At 41.2% G+C, this 18,942-nt stretch overlaps 1 protein-coding gene across 3 annotated transcripts in view; it reads right to left on the reverse strand.

Moving 5' to 3' along the window:
* The window catches only part of atp13a3 (ATPase 13A3), a 41,209-nt gene extending 24,313 nt beyond the window's left edge, over window positions 1–16,896 (reverse strand). For 2 of the 3 annotated variants that reach the window (XM_018757348.2, XM_018757346.2), the window contains exons 1-2: window positions 16,698–16,896; window positions 4,035–4,115 (exon numbers count right to left, since the gene is read on the reverse strand). The gene's annotated coding sequence lies outside the window, so the exon portion shown is untranslated. The remainder of the gene's footprint in view (window positions 1–4,034; window positions 4,116–16,697) is intronic. The other variant, XM_018757347.2, reaches the window with a different exon arrangement.
* Between the last annotated feature and the right edge of the window lie 2,046 nt (window positions 16,897–18,942).

Here is an 18,942-nt window from a genome sequence, read left to right on the forward strand (position 1 = left end):
CAGTTCCTTGTCAGTGGTAACTGTAGGATTTTGTCACACAAGGTTTTCTTTAGGCCTGTTGGACTGGAAAAATCCTTGTGCCTTTATCAAAAGCAAAACGAGAGATTTGTTGCCATGCTGACGCAGACAGGGTATCAAATTATATACGACCTTTCGCCTTTTGAAGAGATGCATCCTGTATGACGGCTATCTACGCAACACGTTCTGGAACATCTACCAGGTTTTAACAGTAGGACCACTAGCGAAATCATTCCCTGCATATTCTTCCTGGCAATGGAACACATGACAACTTCCAAATGTAACGCACTATGCTGAAATTTGACCACAAGCGCAATAACTGCTCCTCGGCCGTCTCACGCTAGCTCATCAGGCTGCGTGTTTTCTTTCGCTGCTCTGGTTGCACAACCACCGATCTGAAGAGCACGTTCCTGACAAATCTGGTTGCAGGAAGAAGCAGGTGACCACTCCGGGGAACATGTGACCGCTGAAAGGCTTAAAGCGGTTTAGGGAGATTTGGTTCCAAGGTAATGGATTAAAACCAGTCCCCCCGAGCGTAAACAGTACAGTAAAGCCACTTGTGAAAGTTAAAGTCACTCACACTGGGACAAGGAAAGGGTGTAAAGTCCTGTCGGTGAAATACCAGAAATACAGTTAATGCTTCAAAAAAAAAAAAAAAAAAAAAAAAAAAGGGTTCTTTGACAAATTTTCTGCCATGTATTAAAACCCAGACAGATTTGGACTTAATTACATGTGCAGCACTGCTGAGTGTGGGCAAGCCTCTACTCGTCTGTGAGCACGGCCCACCTGCCCCTTTTCAGAGCAACGTGGCAGAACATCGGGAGGGGGAACCCAAAGAACTTGTGGTCAGCCTCATTTAGAATCAATAAAACAGACTATAATATGAATGCTCGTTCCACAACAAATATTTATGTCTGGTTTTCAGAGTCATTCGTCAGCACAATACTCTACTTGTAAGTAGCCCTAACAGGACTTTAAAAAAAAAAATTGTGAGCAAGGCAACCAACAACATACACCATTGTTTATAGGCGTTTATAACTGGATGACATCCTGGATAAATGCTTCATTCTGGTTAGTTGAGCTCATTAATCACTTATAAGTGCAGGGCAAAAGTAGCATAAAGAACTTAATTATTAATAATTCTCAATTTTTAGTAAATGTTAATTAATCCACACACACACTAATAACATCAAGTGATGTTCTCTTCTTGAAAGTACCAAAAAAGTTGGTACGGATCTTATGCAAGGGGGAGGAGTGGCACAGTGGGTTGGACCGGGTCCTGCACTCCAGTGGGTCTGGGGTTCGAGTCCCGCTTAGGGTGCCTTGTGATGGACTGGTGTCCCGTCCTGGGTGTGTCCCCTCCGGCCTTACGCCCTGTGTTGCCGGGTTAGGCTCCGGTTCCCTGTATGGGCCAAGCGGTTCAGAAAGTGTGTGTGTGTGTGTGTGTGTGTGTGTGTGTGTGTGTGTGTGTGTGTGTGAGAGAGAGAGAGAGATCTTATGCAAGTGTGCAGTAAAGAGACCGTTCATTTAGATTCTTTAAAAAAAAAAAAAAAAAGAACTGGTTACAAACTAATGGATAATAAAGCTGGACAATGAAAAAAACTGGAAAATTGATGCACTGTTCCTATTTCATGACCATTTCTCATAATATAACATGTACGCACACAGATGCATGCCAGAAGAGAGCTGCATTTCATCTCAAAATTAAAAAATAAATTAAAATACAGCACAGATTTTTTGTCATTTAAATTCTGCTTTCCTAAAAGTATAAACAATGTTTTTGAAGAAAGTACTGCAGTGGTACACATCCACAGCACCCCACTGTATATGATTTCTAGTACTGCTGAATTTGATCTGCTGTGCTGCACAGTCAATCTCCTTGTCCTAAAAACATGACTCAAACACAGAATTTTTTTCATGTAAGAAAAATAACTAATACTAATGATTTCATTTCGTAAAATACAGTAATGATTAAATCAAAATTTGAACGAAGTTTTCGGCTGGGCCCCGTAATTTGGACAGTTGCGTCAGACTGCATGCATTTAGCAGGAAATAACAAATCCGGTTTAAGAATTTTTCAACGACACAGATTTCAAAGTGGTAATTCAGTTGAGTTAACAATTGGGAACTTGCACGGAACAAAAGCAACATACACAGGGCTCCTCAAGCACCAGGGCGAAGCTGGACTACAGAGTTCACAGGAGCGGAACTAAAAGTGTGGCCATCAGCACAAGTATCCCAGTAAAAGCAACGCCGTTCAATCACAACCAGACCGAAGCTGCGCTGCACTTACACAAAAAGTACATATTTAAAACAACGCTAGCACTTGCATGGGGTGTGGCAGTAATTACTCCATATTTTTCAAAATATTTATACAGCTATTGCTGTTGTAAAGCAACCGGCATTTACACTAAGTAAAATAGCACTTAATAATCATGAACACACATGATTATTACAGGAAAGTGCTGCACACCACTCACCCTGCACTGTAAGCTCCAGCCCCAAGTGATGGCAGCACTATGAGATATCCTGCTGGGAAACATGATAATAACGTAAATAATGTTTTATCCCCCCCCCATTTTGATGTACTTTAGCGAAACGAAAAAGCAAGCCCAATGTCCAGTCTCCTGTAGTAAATGGTAGGAAGGGTTTGGTCCAAAGCAAAATATCCCATGGTTTCCCCCCCACTGGCCAGCAGATAAGATCAGGAGCTGTGGCATGGTACAGGAATCCCAGGGGTGGGGGTCTCGCTGTCTCTCTCTGCGTCTGTCTCTTTCTTTCTCTCTCTCTCACACACAAAGTTAATTCTGACCTGTGAATAAGAATTGTACAATGTTCTCCTGCACTGTGGATGACCTGCATCGTTTCTTCTCTTTTATCAGAGCCATAAAAGCACCTAATGTGAGAAAAGGCAGGGCAGCTCCCCAAAGACCCCGACGGACCCCCACACACAGACCTCCGTTTTGGCCTGTTAGTGCTAAGGCAGGCAGGGGGTGGACAATCGCAGTAGAACAGCTCAGATCCTGCTGAACGCAGCTTTCTCCCATGATTTATGGGAAGGTAGCGCTAAATGCGTGAGGAAAGCAAAGTGGTCCTTCTTTAAAGATGTGCCCCAATAGCAGAGCATCTTGCATAACACCGGGATGTCCCATGTGCAAATCATGGTGCTGGTTTGCAAAAGCTGCTCAAATGTAATGAATAGCACGTTACAAATAATTAAAAAAAAAAAAAAAAAATCAGTACCTCTGTAGTAACGTGGTAGCAATAATATCTGCTCAGTAGTTGAGAGAGGCTTGTACCTCAAACATTACATTACAGCTTGAAATCTCAGGAGAGGTTAGTTCATCAGATGAACTAAGCATAGTTGAGAACAACTATTGTTGCAATCCATCTCAAAATTTCAATTATTTGTACCTGTGACAATTCTTTTTAGGAAGAGTTATTAAAAAGTGACACTAGACAACACGTTAAAATATTTAGACTACCAATTGATAGTCGAATGATGAATATCTAGATATTTTTTTTAACAGCACAATGAAACCTCAGTAATTAAGGGCTCATCTTAAACTAAAAAAAGTCCAAATCCCAGCGCAAGACTGGGAAACCCTCAGTTGCTCAGCCATATTTTAAATTTAGCTGGTGCTTTTCTACAAAGCGACTTATGATGTTAAGGTACTTAGTTCTTTACCCATTTATACAGGTAGGTAATGTTAGTGGAGCAATTTTAGGATAAGTGCCTTGCTGAAGGGTACTATAGCCGGAGGTGGGGATCGAACTCGCAACCTGTTCAAAGGCAGCCGCTCTAACCACTAGACCACCAGCTGCCCCAGTCAGTAATTAGCAACGTGATCATCTCTGAATAGAACGCTGTAGTTCACACATCCCAAATTTGAACTGGACTGACCATTCTCCATGAACATGACCACTGCTCTGGGTAAATTACTCTAGGCAGGTGCACACAGGAGCTCAGGCGTAGCACAGTGGTTGGGAAAGCAGACATTCGCAGGTGTCCTTACGTTCAAACACAGGGCACAAGGCCCAAGGCTGTCCACTCCGGTCTGCAATAGCGCTGTCTCTCTCTGCACCAACCTGGACTCCTGCAAGGGAGCAAGAGGAAAGCTTCCATGAGTACCTAAGCAACCTACCATAGGGTTTGGGCTGTCACCTTTTCCATTCATATCCATCTTCCTTATCTCAAGGCAAGCCAATATTACTGGGAATTACTAAGCACATATGTACATTTCCAGTGCACCAAAACTGTTTAATGTGTGAGCTTTAATAGCTGAGTTATAGTTTGCAGGTTGTTAAACACCAGTGCATGCTGTATTTTGTAACTCTCAGTCCTCCAAAGTCCACTGGGAAAACGGCATCTGCTTGCAAGAAATGCACTAGTCAGCAGCTTACAGAGCTCCTTATCTAAGCAGGAGGCAAAAAAAAAAAAGAAAAAAAAAGTGACATCTCTTCAAAGCTGTGACCTGAATTGTTAACAATAAGTATGACCTAATGGCGGTTGTGAGAATTCGCGGAAAACCTCCGTAGGAAAAGTGTTTTGTTGGAGCCGTGCTTTCTCCTCAATATGCTTTCTTTATCACTTCCCTCCTAATCGCAATCTATTGTAATGAGGGCTTTTGTTCCCAATCCCTGTGACACGGAGGCACCCAGAACGGCTGGCGCTGAGCAGCCACACTCAAGCCTCATCTACTTTGGGCCTAAACCTGGCCATGACCTGTAGCCTCCACCTTTTTTGTTCTGCCCGGTGATGTTATCTCAGAGCAATTATAAGCACGCTGTCAAAGAATGAGAGCTGCACTTTGGGAAGATCACTCCCATCAAAGGCAAAAGAAAGGGAAAGATGTCTTAAACCGCCAAGAGCAGCTACCGCTGAAAAGCGGACGCACGCACTCGAGCTGGACATAAATACAGCATGAATAGGACATGCCACCAATCTCAACCCAGCACTCCTGCAGGGATTCGGTGCTCCATTTAAGCGAACCCTTAGTTGACCTGCTGTCAGGTTCAGAGAAGCAAAGCTGGTATGGAAGAGAAATTCCTCCATGGAGATCTCCTGTTCTCATGCTAAGTGAGCTGCGACATCATCTACTCACATCCAATACAGGAGTTCATGAATTACTCAAACCACACAGGCAGGCGGAGCACAAATTGTCCTCAACCAGAAAAAAATACATCAGCTGGCATTCCAGGATTCAAAAAAACAAGACAGGAATGTGGAGAGTCACCTCCTGTGATTTAGGGGAGGGGGGGGGAAGGAAAAAAAAAAAAAAAAAAAAAAAAATCCACCCATTCCACACATAGTGAGGGTAATTCATACAATGAAATTACCCAATTGGATAAATTCCCCTTGGGAGGGAGACTCCAATTACTACTCTTTAAGAGAATGTGAATGAGTAATTGTAGAAAAAGGCCATGTTAAAACAACTACATATATTTTATATAACAAAGTGACACCACACATTAATATATTTATTTATTTAGCAGACACTTTTTTCCCAAAGCAACTTATATTGTGAAGGTGCTTTCAACAGCTGGATAACTTTATCAGCACAATTTAGGATAAGTACCTTGCTCAAGGATACTGCAGCCAGAGGAGGAAAGCGAACTTGCGATTCTTGGGTCCAAAGGCAGTAGCTCTAACCACTACACTTCCAGCTGTCCCTATATCACTACCGGTGTTTTTCACTCTGCAAAGCAAGTAAAAATTACACATTGCATAGCATTGTGTAAATCTGAAGTTCATTTCTGATGATTTCCAAAATATAATTAATGGTTACATTTTTAGTTTATTTCTAAAATGAAGCAAAATCTGGTTGCTCCTGCTGCAACACCCTTGATTAATGATAGTGGAAATTATCCAGCTGTATAAAAAGATAAATCAATGCAAGTAGCATAACATTAAGTTGCTTTGACATCAGTCAGGTGAACAAATGTAAATGTACTAAGAACCATGTTTTATGGATTTATTTTGTTGTATTCCTGGCCACAGCTCACCCAGTCCGTGTGATCCTACACTGTTCTCCCCATATTAAAGCAGCTTTTGCATCAGCCCTGTGCTTACACACTATTCCCCTTTTTGTTTACTATCATGGGGGGCGCGGTGGCGCAGTGGGTTGGACCGCGTCCTGCTCTCTGGTGGGTCTGGGGTTCGAGTCCCGCTTGGGGTGCCTTGCGATGGACTGGCGTACCGTCCTGGGTGTGTCCCCTCCCCCTCTGGCCTTACGCCCTGTGTTGCCGAGTAAGCTCCGGTTCCCCGTGACCCCCATATGGGACTAGCGGTTCAGAAAATGTGTGTGTGTTTACTATCATTGTACACTAGCAGTTTTTTCTGCTTTATTAATTTAACTTTCTGATCAAATATCTTAATTTAGTGTGACTTAAAATGTTGTAGAGGATATAAGGTAATTGTGTTTTAAACACTTAAAATCAGATCCGTAAGTCATCTTGAATACTTTTATTTGGGCGATACATTTCTTTACCTGAACAATATATCCAGGGTGACTTAAGCTTCTTGTGATGCAGTGAGGAAACTAGAACACTGCAGCATACAGAAGAAGGAAGTTTACGATGATATCACCACAGATTAAGTGAGAAAAGTATGTAGACAAAGGACAAACGGTATGTCTGTGTGGCAGGTGGAGCATCAGGAAGCAGCTCAGTCAGTTCCCACTGTAGGCTGAACCATCTCCCTACAGGTGACAATGTGCCGATGGCCATATTGGTGGTGTGAGACTGCGGGATGATTCTCCCCGAGGAGTGGGTCATCACTGCCGATGCATTCCCTCGTAAGGATGGCCAGGCTGCCACCATCAACTGGCGTTACGCTGACAAGCATGTTTCCACCGTTAGGTGCTTTGGAGAAAAGTGTTGGCTAAATTAATTAAAAATTATAGTCCTGAATCTGCTATTTCAGTTGTAATTCATATACCTTAATCAATGGTTGCGATTGGCTGAGACTATCGGTGTGATAGGAAGCATAGACTGGGATTTGTTCTGGAGCAACTGTGGCTATCATTGTTTCCATGGTAACACAGAGGTTAATACACTAGATTTAGCCAGAAAACAACCAGACTGAAGCCAGTAAGGGGAAAAAACCCTTTGGGTTTCAGACACAAAGTCTGTTTCTTGTTCATGAAATGTCCGGTACTTGGCATTGTAGGGAATAAAATACCCACTGTGGAAGTAAAATGACAAGCAAAACGAAAAAATGCTTTTCCGCGTAACATAGGACAATAGTAAGCCTGTTGCATGAACAAGGCATACAGCTGAGCAAAAATTTCTTTTTTTTTTTTTTTAACTTTACCTTTTGGGCCCTATTAACAAGTTAATGATATGAAAAAATGTATTGTCAATAAAAATGTACAAGTGCCATAACGAAAGGAGATGTAAAATTTTAGAACAATAATACATGTCATGTAACTTGTAATATAAATGATTATTCTGGCAAAAATTTAATTACAAATGCAACCCTTAAATAATTAACCTAAAAATACTTTTCAAAGAAAGGATGTTTTGCCAAAAAATGTAAATAATAATGTGCAGAGAATGTTAATATACACCACTCTCATCTATTTAAGAGCAAAATCATGAAACTATTCCTGCGGAAGCACTACAGTTATTTTGTAAGAGTGAAGACCACTAAAAATTAAAAAAAAAAAAAAATCCACAACCAGTGAGAGATCAAATGGCATGGAGATTTAAGAAAGGCCACATGCTCTTGGATTAGAGGCAGCATGGTGCCCCAGCCCAGAATCACTTATGAATCAGAGCTGCTTAATGAACTGCACAGCTATTTACCAGTTTCTTACCTTAACCATCTCAATCAATCTGCCTTCACATAGCAAATTCATAAACATGTTGAGCTAGTGGCAAGGACTTTACAATTGCCTGTTTAGGCAAGTTGGGAAGGTAGATTGTTTCAAAATGGACTTTTTTCGACATCTAAATTCCCACGTACGCAAAGGTGAAATTGCCTCTAAATCAAAGTGCAACCAGAATACTACAAAGTGGAGTACACGTAGGACAGAATATTTTAGTAGTCTATATAGAGTCATCAGCTGGTTAGTGCCACATATAGTCAATGATACATTAAAACAACAGTGCCATTTCTGCACCATGTTCATCAGTGTGTCTTCATTAAGGTACATATCTACAACCAAATAACAACATTCACCTTTGCGAAGGCACTGAAACTCATGCATGTGCATGGCTTACAGGCCTACAATGAATAAATATCATTTGCCATTTTGAAATTAAGATCTAAAACTTACATGATACTTGAATAACTTGTATATATAATAAAATGTATAAATAATATAACTTGACATTTTTTCATTTAGCTCACGCTTTGATACAAAACAACTTACAATTATTAACCCATTAGCAACCGCTACATAACTTTACTGGAGCAATTTAGGGTAAATACCTTGTTCGAGTGTGTAACAGCTGGAGATGGGATTCAAACCTGTGACCTATGGGTCCAAGGGCAGCAGCTGTAATCATAACACTTTACACACTTTTTCCTTTTCTGTGTTTGGTGGGGGGAAACAAAACACAGTGAAATTACCTGTAAAATAAATACAGTACATTTTATGCTGAAGTGTATTGTATATGTTCTATATCACATGGCATGGAAAAGGGTTTTTAAAAAATTATAGGAGACGGCCAGTTTAATAAGGAATTTCAGTGACATGCAGAACAATTTTGGTACCATCACTACTTCTGCATAATCCTTGGTATTAAAATATTAGGCAAACTATCATCATGCAGAAAAAAATAAATCAATACCAAGTTTGAAATGAATATATTTTAAGAGTAGAAGTCACGGGAAAGGATCACCACCTGTAACCAGAACGACCTGGAACAGGGTCTAGGACAGCTAGTCTGCTGCCTTTGGACCCAAAGGTCAAACATCTGAATCCCACCTCCATCTGCAGTACCCTTGAGCAAGGTACTTACCCAAAGCATATTAAATCCTGATTATTGCCAGCAGAACCATATGACTCGCCTAAAATACTTGGCAATGCTTTCAAAAATAAGGTCTATGGATGTGATACTAGTGTCAGTAAGGCTGAAGACTGAAGCATATACCTCAGCAAAATCCATATCCACCTCTTAAGCATAAACACCAACACCTTCTTCCATTAGAATTATCAAACTGTAGGGAATTTTTTTAAAAAAAAAGAAACAAACATGTTCTGTATATGGTTAAGATCATTTGGTAGTGGAACTGCTTGTATTTTACTAGAGCCATGAGAGCAAAGAGTTATGACTGTTGCACTGTGAAGCCACTGCGTGATTTCCCCACCACAGTCAATAAATTTACACAGTCAATCAATTAAAAAAAGGGGCATGGTATTTAGTTTATCATTCACGGCCCACAAGCAAAATCAATTTAATATTATAATTACGACATGGTTTCTTCCTGGAAATATGACAGATAAACCAAAATTAAACAACTCCAAGCAAATGAAACCCTTTTGAACCATGATCATATGCCATTTGGAATCTTCAGGGCTAGAAGTTTGAAGTCATAGGCATGAAATAATAATGAGAAATGGAATTAGCCAAAGGGCCTGCACTTTAACCCATCCATTATCAGTTACTTGTTGCCCAGTACAAGGTCACAGTGGTCTCAGAAGCACTGGGCATTATGTACGGTACACCCCAGGTAGGAGCCCAGGTGCCATCTTCTGCTTGTCTTAGGTATTTGTTTCGCGCTCATCTTCAGCATACTATGTATCCTGTTGGTTTCACGAGCTTCACGGACTTCACCAGTGCAGAATTTACCTCTTCCACTTACATTCCTTGACCTCTAGAGCAGTGTGTTTGGAGTCAATGTTCTACTGTATGATCCAGCACCAAGCAATAGGTTTGATGTAGTCAAACCAGAATTAAGACTACACATAAACAGCCTTTCTATGCACGCACTACCCAAAAAAACAAAAAGACATGTGATCGCAACTACAAAGTAAACCGTGCAACAGTTTTGATTGCCTAAAATGGAGGGGACTACATACAAAATGTCCTGTAATCTGAAATTTTAAGCAACATGCATGAAAATACACGTTACAGATTAAAGCCACTTTGTCCCTGTAATTGGTGTGCTGGAATATGAAACTAAACAAAAACCACCATCCACAAAACTGAGTGCACTACACATCTTCATGCTTTTTTGTCACACATTCCACATATGGAAAAAACTATCTATATGCTTACAGAAGTTGGGCTCTATTTATCATCAATATTAAAAGAAATAAGGCACATTTATTGTTCTTATGAAAGATGTGTCTTCAAGGTGTTTAAAAAAAAAAAAAAGCAAGGAATCATTTTGAGAGTACAACACTAAACACCGATATATGTCCGAAAATGACCGGCTACCTTTGTTACATCCTAAAAATGACTAATGCCTCACAGTCAACTGTGCTACGTGACACCAGGGTACAACTCATTTATTTTAATTTAAAGAAAAAGAAAAAAGAAATGGCCATTTTATTGTTCATCTCCATGCTAGCACCAGTTTGGCCTTGGCCTCTTGGCCGGAACCCAACCTTCTGGTACGCACCATCACTTCACGTTTCATAGTTGTTCCAATTGTGAACCGAGAGTACTTCACGGCACTTCCACCACTTGAGCACAAAGGTTTATCTTGGCTTCGTCAAAGGTGAACCATCAGGAAACGGCAGAGGCGTCAAGGCCGAGGGCTTCCAGAAGCAAGTGGCGCCACGCCGCCGAGAGGACTTGCGGGACATGTCCGCACATTTCGCACCCCTGTACCGTACCAACATCAGCAGACACCGTGTCACCAACTACTGCCTTTGAGCTCTTGTGAGAGAAGTACACTGGCCATAGCTCAAAGCCCCAGGAGAACAAGCCGTGCATTTCGCAGACCGTCTCAAAAACCCCCGGAGTTTCCAGCTTGCTACAGTCCCTAATAATCCAGCTGAACTGGGTGAAGAAGTCAACAGTTCAGACAGATGGCCATAGCTACAGGTGGGAAAAAGCAAAAATAATATTACCGTTACAGGCTGAAAAGTGAAAATGTCATAAAATGTCATAAGAGTGTGATGTGCTGTCGAGAAGCGACTGCTCTCGCTGCCTCCCCTCACATGTGGACCTGAGAGTTGAGAGGATGCTTTTCCACAGAGAACTTTGCTATTCTGGGCAGCACTCCTTTCTCCCTGCAATTATAGGCAAATTCTACTCTATAATCTCTGTGAGAGGACTGCTGTAAAAAAACACAGCTAGTCAGTGAAGTACAAAAGCCATTGAGCTGTGGAAGGATCCAGTTGCAGCTCCTGCTGTCCACTCCCCAGCTACATCGTAAGTGGTAGTAACCCAGAAACCTACATTTCAGACTGCAGGTCATGGGCAAGCTCGCAGAGCTGCTGCTTTTGGACACAACATATTTCTGGTGAACACCTTGCACAGGTCAGACGTGTTTACCTCAACAATCGTGCACGTCGCGATTTCCAAGGACCCTAAGCGTAAGAGCAATCAAGGAGCAGCATCAAAGTCTTTTTCCACACAGAAGGTTGTAATACCTTGCATCATTTTATGAAAATTAATATTTTTCAAGTCTATCACAATTTTTTCCCCCCAGCACCTCAAAAGTTCACCAGTTCCTCCTCAAGTTAACAACTGAGTTACAAAACTATCATTTTCTTGAACATCTCCAGTCACTGATTATTTGTAATTTAATTTTGTTCACACCTCTGAAAATTGTTCATAGCCAAATGAATTTGACCTGTGTTTATCAGCCAAATGGAAGTTAATCACGAAACAAGAGTGGGGGTCCATTTTAATTCAGTTCAGCTCACTTCCACTGTGCTTACAGCTCATGCCTGGCGTTCATGAGCGCTGCTGATCAAGATGACAAGATTACGAACATTACCAAATGTTTATTTATGATAAACTTTACATAACAGCTATCAGTATGAATACAAACGGAAACATCCACTTCCTGATACTACTCTGTGATATCAAAATCAAACACTTTGCATATAGACCTAGTATTTCAAATTACAGGTAATGGGTTAACTGGCACATCACAACAACATTTAAATCGAAATCGACATTTTTGGGTACTTCCAATTCTTTCCTTTTTTTTTTTTTTCTTTGTTTTTTTTACTGTTCAGAAAAAATAAATTAATATCTGTTTGTATGGGTTAACAAATTAGAGTTATCAATATAAAAACAATATAAATATTTTAAATAAAAAGGCAGTTAAGAACACAGCTTCCAGTTTAACATTGTTTAAGCTGTGAACTTCCGATTATTTATTACCTATCGTTAAACCAAACCATTTTAGAAAACCACTTTCTATGATTATACTTTTCTTCTATGTATTTGTGAAATTAAAGAGTGATCAGTCTTAGTGATTAACTGTTCAAGAAATGTTTAAGTAAATCAAAATATTTATTTTGTGAGCAAAACAAATAGCTTTCAGAATTAATATACACTTCTATCAAGGATCAGGATACTGCTCGAGTAACACAGACATGCAGTAGCGCAGCCATATTCAGCTCCTGGGTTATTTTCTGCACCTGAACAAGAGACATAGGTTAGGTGCGGCCCCAGCATTTCACCGGAATACCGCACTAAAGGAGTCTTCACGCTGCGGAGATGCATTTGATGCTGATGTGCCGATATTGCCAAACACTCCCATTTCCTGGTTTATTATGCGTTAGACTTCACCAAGTACCGCGTCATGTTGCGTCACTCCCCGGACCCAACATACCTAGCCTGTCACAGACACAAATTCCTTTCAACGCTATGAAAAACGCACCATTAAGTGCCGCATTCAGATGAAAATAGTTTCAGCTGTGCAGATCAAAACCAGCTCAGGTTGGCACTGTACAGACTATAAACTTGACAAATTACAAACCATTTTGATTTATGTCATTCAAGAAAATCAGCTGGCAGCACATGGCACAGTGATAAGAGCTGCCATCTTCCACTCAAAGGACCCAGGTTTGAATACCACCTCCTGCTGTAGTACCCTCCTTCATCTTGATGACTTACTCTGAACTGATACAGGGAGGGGGGGGGGGGGGGGGGGGGGGGGGGGGGGGAATTCGCCCTGCTGTGGCAGTCACTGTAAGTAGCTGAACACCAAGTTTCTTCTCGGAAAAGCATCAGCTACATAAAAATGTTAAACGCATCACAATCACAATATTTAGGCATAAACATCTTTACTTTGTCAATATTGCACAGCCCAGGGGTAATGACACAAGTTCTCCAAATTCTTCCTAGAAAAGATTACATTTAGTAACACTGACATTTTGTACCTGCAGGGAGAAGACACCTCTTAACAGTACTACTTCCATTATGACTACCAAGATTTTCTACATTCCATCAAGCTCGTGGTTCAGTTTACAAACCTCAGTTTTATGAGGAAAATATGCATCTATAGGATTTGTAGAAAAGTACTGCTGAAAATCAGTTCACTTGAGATAAAAGTATCATCCAAGCAACCAAATGATGAATTACTTTTCCCCAGTACTATTTCTGTCTTCTCTGATTTACATGTCAATTAACTTCTTAAGTATGAACATCTTTACTGTAGAGAATAGAGAAAAATTCATCACAAAAATTCACAAATTTCTCATGTAGCCAGTCCCCTGAATAAGCAAAAAGTAAATATGAAGACTGCCACATTAAGGACAGAATTTCGAACAACTAACTTCCAATCTAGAATCCCTAAGTTCACAGACGGTTACATAACAAAATGTCAAAACAACTTTTAATGAGTGAACATTTAACGCTCATGGAGTAACTGGTAAGAACAGGAATATCCTACATTATGCCCTTCTGCAATATTTAATGCTTCTTGCTCAATATTGATTTAAACAAAGCATACAGCAGTTTAATAGCAACTGACACATTTATGTTATATTTTTTAATGAACAATGCTGTCTCTAAAATTTCATGTAGAACTCCGAAAAATATGCAGCGGTTAATCAATGTGCACCACTTGTGCCCCAGGTGCAGCTGCTGAAAAGCAGAATTATTTAACTGGACATTGAGGAGAGAACTGATCAACTGGACTGTGTAACCATGTGGGACTAACTCCATGTGTGATTTGTGTTACAGGACAAGGTTCTTGCTTGAGGCTGGGACAGTGGATAGGATAGTGGTTAAAGCTGTTGCCTTTGGAGCCAAGGGTCAGAGATTCAAACCTCACCTCTGGCTGTACTACCAGTGAGCAAGGTACTTACACCAAATTGTTCCAGTAAAATTACCCAGCTGTATAAATGGGTAAATAATTGTAAGTTTCTTTGGCGCAAAGTCGGCTAAATGAATTAAGCTGTGATTTTGTGCTCCTTGCTTCATATTATAATAAAGCCCTCACAGGACTATTCTGACACCTCAATGTCTGGTCACTTCTGCAACTAAAACACACTGGATATGACAAAGTGCAACGGCAATATACAAGCAGACAATTTGTTACTAATGAATCAGACAAAGCACAGAAAGTTTGAAAAAGATCTTGTTGGAGGTCTGATTTAAAGGGGGGGAAAAAAAACAAAGATTACACCTTTAAAAAAAAAACAACTTACGGCCCTTGCACAAATTACTCGTCACATTTTCGAAGCGCGGTATGTTTTCGACACGACATCTGAACCCAGTTCCACTTCCAAAGTATGACAGGAAAAAGCATGTGTACTGTGAGCGTCCCCGCTACGATGGTGCTGCTATCCAACAGAAGCAATAGGGCAAACCCATTGTGTATCTTAGCCTGTTCCCTGGCTTCCTCTTCGGGATGTCAGGCTTTCACTGCCTTTAGATATGATCAACGTTACAGAGAAACACCCACATTTTTGTGTGACCCTTGGGCTTGAATCAGAATCATTTGTTTTTCTGGCTGAAAGTTTTCAATGAACAAAGGCTGCCAAACTTAAAGTCATTTATGCTCACTTGTGTTAACTAACTGTGACTCTGATATGACTCAGGCTCATAATTTCCATGGAAATGTTTATACCTGCAGTCCAGTTTCCAGCCATCTTTGGAACAAAATGGTTTAGAATGTCAAGCTTTCATTTATAGTTAGATACACACATAGCCATCAAACCATCAAATTCTCCACCACATCAACCGAGGTCTTCTTTTGAAAATTCTCAAAAAAAAGAGAGTACTGTACTGCTCACTAATCAGATATTGGTAACACAAAGAAGCCATTTCAGAATCAGACACACAGTGTTTAAAAACTTTCAGTTCAAGATCTAAATGCAAAGATAAAGCAAACTGACTGAATGCATATTTTCTCACTTTTTAAATCATGTAATAGTCTTATGACTTCCTCCATGGCTTTTTTTTGTCAATCATTGTAGTTATGATGATAACTGTTCATTTTTTTTTTTTCTTCAAACCCTAATATCTTATGTCAAGGCAACCTGTTTGGAAGGATGCCATTAAAAAAAAACTAAACAGAAACAATCAATGTCAGATACAAAAATATAGGTAATAATGTACAAGGCTGGGAATATAAAGTAATACATTTTTCAACACTTCAAAATTTAGCAATAAGAACAGCACCACAACGCATAAGCTGCTGTACACTGTAAAAGGTCCATTTTTACCCATCCAAGTTCCAATCTTACTACGGTTTTGTTTTCCCTTGAGGTATCAAGTGACAAAGGTACACATTCATGTGAGTATCTAAAGTAATTACCACATATGAAGGAAAAAAGATGTACAAATGACCTAAAACCGTTACAATCAATTAGTTATGATTTCAAAAGACGGCAACAGCCCACGAAAGAGAGAATAAGAAGGAAGTTAAAGTGAAGACACACATTACTGATACATTATTAAATTACGGTTACACACATCAGCAGGTTGCATAACACCAGCTATGAAGGACAATCCCAGTTTTACTAAGTACCGCAAATACTAAGGTTAAAAAAAAAGACATTACAAGAAGTTCAACATGACATGGTGAATCAACACTAACATGCTTCTAATGCAGGCGGGGGGGGGGGGGGGGGAGTTTTTCACCCATTCATATAAGAACTTTTCTGAGATCCCACAAAGAAACGATCACATCAAGAATGAACTGCTGAGGGACAAATGGAAGTGCTCTAAAAAGCAGAAATAGGAGCCGAGTGAAAGAATGAGTCATGGAGGAGTATTTCCTCAATGGGGGGCAGAGGAGGGTGTCCTCCTGGACATGTCACATGCAAGCAAGGTCGGTTTGCTTAGTGGGAATTTTAAAACAGGCATGTATTTATATAATTTAACGTGATTAACAACGAAAAGGAAAGTAGTGACGGAGGGGTGGGGGGTGAAGGTTCAGGCTGGAGGAGGTCTTCAGGATGGAGAACAACCTGCTCTTCCTCTGGAAAGAAGAACACGTTACCTACTACTGGCCGGACACTTCCGACAGCGCGCGCACTCACACACACAGACAGGCACTTCAGCCTATTACACGTTCTTCAAACCGGCCTCTTAATTAAAACAGATACAGCTGAACAGCGTGAATGGAAGCTAGAGGACCTGCTGAGACTAAGGTCCCCCCTCACCTCACACAGCGAGTGTTAAACACAGAAAGACACACACGCATCCTCTCTCTTCCTCTCACACACACACAGCACGCGGCATGGACGGCCGCGCGCGCTCCGTCCCAAAAAACAAAAAAAAAAAAAAAAAAAAAAAGGGACACTCACCCAGAACCACCTGGTATGTTAAGTATCACCTGAGGGTCATAGTTCGACGAAAACGCCCCCAAACAGCAGCAGTGTGTGAAAAGAGCTGTGCGGCAGGAGCGAGGAGAGCTGCGCTCCGTTCACGCTGACAGCTGCCCACGATGCGAAACGGAGGAGGAGGCAGCGGCGGCGGCAAGCGCTACTGCCTGGAACTAGCTCGCCAACGAACCGCCGAAAAGGAAGTGAGGTAATCGGAGCGGATGTGACGTCACGCCACACTCACCGCGGAAGCGCGTTTTACCGGTGTCGGTGCGGCGTGAGCTCGTGCTTCATCTGTCACAAACGCACTTGTTCCAGTGCGCGGTCTGGAGCCCGTTTGAGTGTCCGCAAAAACACCTGAGCGTGTTAATTTTTAGCATCAAATATCGTTTGTTATGGTTTTAACCGAAACGTGATTTCAAAACTGAGGTAAGCCGTAAGGTGCAGCTCCTGACGGTTAAGTTTGTCGTAACGTCGTGTCACGTGTGGACTCACTGTGATTCACTGTGACTGACTGAAGAAGTGTGAACTTCAAAATAAATCTGAGGGTCCCCCCGATTTTGTACGGGATGTGCGCACAAGAGTGGAACAGCAATTGACTTAGTTTATATATGATCGAGTTCATTCATTATATTTATATACATGAAAACACTAGTGTTATGACCCCACACTTTATTCACCCAAGGTGTCAGATCACTCATTCATACACCAGTGAAACACACTTTCTCTGTCACTCACTCACACACAGTACAAGTGACCTTTCGAGTCATCAGTCTAGCTGAATAGCAAGTCTTTGGATTATGGGAGGAAACCCACAGAGAGAACATTCTGACTCCACAGACTGAGCGGGGATCAAACCCACGTCCTCTCGCACCACCCAGGTGCCACGAGACAGCAGCGCTACTTGCTGTGCCACATACAGTATAGAGACATTGTGGTGGTCAACAAGAAGGAGAAGAGAGCAATTGTGGTAGATGTTGCCATCCCAAGTGACAGCAATGTCAGGAAGAAGGAGCATGAGAAGATCAAGAAGTGCTGAGGGCTGAAGGAAGAACTGGAACGGATGTGGAAGGTGAAGTCCAGAGGGTTCCCAGTCGAAAAAGGAGCGCTCGGGGCTGTGACCCCCAGACTGGGAGAATGGCTCCGGCAGATTCCAGGAACAACATCTGAAGTCCGTGTCCATAAAAGTGCAGTCCGAGGAACAGCTAAGATACTGTGCTGAACCAGCGCTGTGGAATTGGAAGCAATTATTGGGTTAGAAAAATGTGTGTGCTGGTGTATAAGTCAAGCCCCGAAAATTAAAGGTGTAATATAGGTTTAGGCTGATATTAGCCAGATAAGTTAACCCCCAAAATAATGTGCAACTTTTGAGCAGTGCTGTGGAGTCGGAGTCGTAAGCAGTTATTGGGTTACTGGAGCCGGACTCGAAGATTTTGCGTACCGACTCCGCCCCCCTGCACAGAGCCCTCATACTCCAAGACCTCTGGTAGAGGACCAGAGCTTAAGGAAGACACATGCACCACCCCATGTAGGGGTGAGAAGGATATACTGTGAGTGTGTGTGTGTGTGTATACATACACACACACACACACACACACACACACACAGGCCTATATATTACATATAGTATCAGCTGAGGGTCAGGTGATCAGGTCATGTCATGTAAATGCATGTAAACTGTTAGTAGTTATCGTAATACAATATACCCGCTCCAAGAACGATTCACACAATAAAGCAAAATTTGTACTTATTTGGTGATCGTGCATTTGTGTGCACATTACATCTGCTTTGGGTCTGTTTCGCAGGAAAACGCATTCGTTCCTGACCGCTTCACACAACTGCTAAGCCAAATTAAGGGACTCGTTGTTTTCCTTTACAGTCCATTATTAAGATCATTAATTTCAATGAGAAGTACAACGGCCACAATGGTCGCACCACCTTTTCAGTTCAAGGTCATTACATTATGTGCCAGACTATGTCACCCCTGTTGGTATGAAGGGTCAGTGTTGAGGTTGCGATAAAGATGTGAATTCTTTGATAGATTGCAAAAAATATAGCAAACAAGAGTTTATGCAAATCACTAATTCAGAATAATTCACATTTACCTGCATGATGTGAAAAAACAAGTTGTGACCTCCAGTAAATCATTGATTTAAAGAATTACCAGCATGACTGTAAATTCACATTGCTTTCCATTTATCAACCTCTTATGTCCCAAAAAGGAACT

Source organism: Scleropages formosus, chromosome 8 (assembly GCF_900964775.1).
Source record: "Scleropages formosus chromosome 8, fSclFor1.1, whole genome shotgun sequence".
Lineage (NCBI taxonomy): Eukaryota > Metazoa > Chordata > Actinopteri > Osteoglossiformes > Osteoglossidae > Scleropages > Scleropages formosus.